The sequence below is a fragment of the Siphateles boraxobius genome, unplaced genomic scaffold (assembly GCF_051911475.1).
Source record: "Siphateles boraxobius isolate OS27281-9 unplaced genomic scaffold, OSU_SipBor_1 6, whole genome shotgun sequence".
In the NCBI taxonomy this organism is placed as follows: Eukaryota; Metazoa; Chordata; class Actinopteri; order Cypriniformes; family Leuciscidae; genus Siphateles; species Siphateles boraxobius.
Genome location: NW_027509186.1, coordinates 21,918,934 through 21,922,258, shown reverse-complemented (window position 1 = coordinate 21,922,258; position 3,325 = coordinate 21,918,934).

The following is a 3,325-nucleotide window of genomic DNA, read 5'->3' as shown; positions in this document are numbered from 1 at the left end:
CCAATCTGAGAAAGAGGAAACAAGTTTCACAAGTTGTCATTTGGCTCATTGCCTTTCCATTCTTCTTTTTTTTTCCACCCCATCATCCTATTATAGTTTTGTCTCATGCATAACATTTATTAGCGAAATGTCTTTGTATTTTACTAGCAACATTTTCAGGCTTTTCACAGGACCAGTGATGCTTTAGGACACAAAGCATACGTGATGCAGCCAGACACAAATGTTTGGCAGTCTAGAAGCTGCTGAGTTCAGCTTTGATAAAAGAAAAGCAATAGCCTCAGCTGGTTATAGCTGCCCTCCTCCTGTTCCCTGAGACCCTAACTCGTGAGTTCTTCTTTCAAAATCACGGGTCAGGAGCTCGGGAGACAGGTGGAGGGCTTCAGCACCTCTGACCAAAAAAAAAAAAATTCTCTCAGACAAATGAGCTTATGCGACAGTCTGTTTTCCTGCTTAATACATGCTAATCGTATCGTGTTATATATGGGCTTGTCACACTGCACTTAACCCAGGGTGAGCATTTAAATCCCAGGTTAACAACACTTTTAACCCTGGGTAAAGCGTCTCACACTTCTATTTTTGAAAACAAGTTATCATGGCTGTTAACCCCGGGTTATAGGTTTATCGGGACTTTGTGATGCTAACCCTCCAAATTGTGGTGCCAAAACATATAGTGTAAAACGATTCAAAAACGTTTCACACACTGAGTTTAGTTTCATCTTAGGGGTAACATTTATTGTATATTCTTATAGTATAAATGATATTGTTGTATATATAAAATATTATCATAGCGGTTTCCGCAGATTTTCTAATTCATTAATTTAAACTATTTTTTTTATATCTCCTGATTTCACAAATAGGAATGTTAGCCAATTGTTTCCAAATATACTGTGTGAAGTTAACTAACCATAAGTAAAGTATAAACAAGTAAATGAGTGATATGAGTGAACCCAGGATTACATTAAACAAGGGTTTAGAATGAGAAATGAAAATCCCACAGGCTATTTCGAGATCTGTATTTAAGCTCTGAACTTAAATACATAACTTAAAAGATTTCACTCACTAAAATCACCTTGAGGCACGACCGGTTTGTAAACCGGGAAATACCAAATTAGGATACACCTGGCAGCTAAGGTGTCTGGTTAGGGGGTTTTCCCATCAAAAGTTCTCAGATCAGGGCATAAATGCATTTCAATACTATAGTAAAAGTCTAATTAAATGCAACACATGTACATGTTCCTCATACGTAGTTTTGGTAAACCAAGACGTATCTTGTGGCTCTTTCACAAGCACAGCTAATGCATTAAAAGGCGTATCAAAAGGAGAATTTACTGGGAATTTAATATGTAGGTAATGCATTTGGTTTGCTTCCTGCTGGGCATATGGTTACTATTACAGTTTATTGGCAGAGACAGAGATTGTCGAGAGTGTAGGGAGGGCAAATGCTGTTTTCAATAATTTTTCGAAGAAGTTCTCTGCCAGATTAATTAAAAGCAGATTGGCTCCTTTATTATGGAATTATCGCAGAGGCAAGATGTACAATGGAAATAAAAGGTGGAAAAGGTCAGTATATTCCATTACTGTCCATTTGATGTCTGTGAACTAGGAATTATATATATATACATTTATTTATTTATCTAAGGAGTGGGAGGGATTTATTGCCGTCACTCAAATATTTTCACATCGTTAGAGTTTCCAATCAGACTCCAGGGGCCTCATGTACAAAGACTTGAGTTGAATTAATACTAAAACATTGCGTACGGACAAAGCTGTAAATGTGCGTACGCACAAAAAAAACAGATGTATGAATCTCTGCGTACGAAGGATCCCACGCATATTCTCTTTGTACATCCCAATTAACGTAAAAATGAGCGCACATGCACGAGCACAACGCCCCACCCAGTCTCCTCCCTTAATTAAATACATTTAAATATGGTAATGAGTCCACTTTGGCAAAAGAAAGGAGTAAGGAGTAAGAAATGGCTAAAGCAAGCGGCAAGAAGCGAAACTTTACAGAAAGTGAATCGGAGGTGCTACTATCGGAGGTAGAAATGAGAAAAAAATATATTTGGAACTTTGTCCTCCGGAATTTATAACAAAAGGAAAAAATATGAGTGGGAGAGTTTGGCTGATGCCGTCAATGCGGTGGGATCTGAAAGTCGCACGGTAAATGACCTTAAAAAGAATTGGTCTGATATAAAGGTGGACGTTAAATGGAGAACTGCTGCGCACCGACAAAGTGTGGGCAGAACAGGCAGTGGTAAAGGGGTCGATGAACTTACACCCCAGAGAGTTGCCTCAATTATGGGTGACACTTTACTCTCTGGAGTAGTATCTGCTGCTGTGGGAGACTCGGATTTACTACAGGACTGCCACGAAGGTAACCAATATTATCTGCACATTTATCGAATGGAAATGTTTCCGATTCACATATGCAAATTCTTCTTCAGATGACGCCTTTATAGCATTGTGTGTACAGTCGATCGCTCCGATTACATTAGGAAAACCGGCTATCGCTGCAAAATTGCGTTTTAATGTTTGGCTGGTCATCTGCATCATATGGGAACCTTATATACCTGGTAGACATGCGGATGATCCCGACCCATACCGCTGGCATTGTGCGGCTCAAAGACGACTGGCTTATTCCTGAGCGGTCTGCCAGTTCCCTTTGGAAAGAACCAGTAGCCAGGAACAAGTGTTGTCAGCACCTGCAAGGGAACGGGTATTGCGTGGCTCCTCGCTGTCTCTCTCTCTAGATTCGGACCCAACTCAGCACAGAGCTCCAAGAGGATAGCCCTTGGAAATCTGAAACGGCTGATAAGCCAGTCATCATCCTGGGCCAGAAAATCATTGTGGTCCCTAAAAACTCGTTCTCTTCGGATTCTGCCATAGCAATGTCCTCTAATAAGGCCAAAGCTGCCATTGCCATTGACTAAGGGTTGTATCAATTTGCATATGCTTTTATATGTTCTTACTTAATTGCATAATTGATAGAATATTCCCATAAGGCTTGTGTGACAGTATATGTAAATTATTTTATAAATTGCTAATTAATAGCAATGCTTCCCACAGGTGGTAGTGCGATAGACATGTAGAACAATTCGTTGTGTAATGTTTGCAACTTAACTTCATTGCATGTAAGAGTCGCCAACGGACAAAAACGATGAGAAATGTACGTACGCCAGACATGAAATTGGCGTGGAGGAACGCACATTCTCACGTTAATTTCACTGTTAGTACATCCGACCGTGAGCGTGAAAGCTGGCGTAAGCAAAGATTTTGTGCGTACGCAATATTGATACATGAGGCCCCAGGTCTGAGGATAATT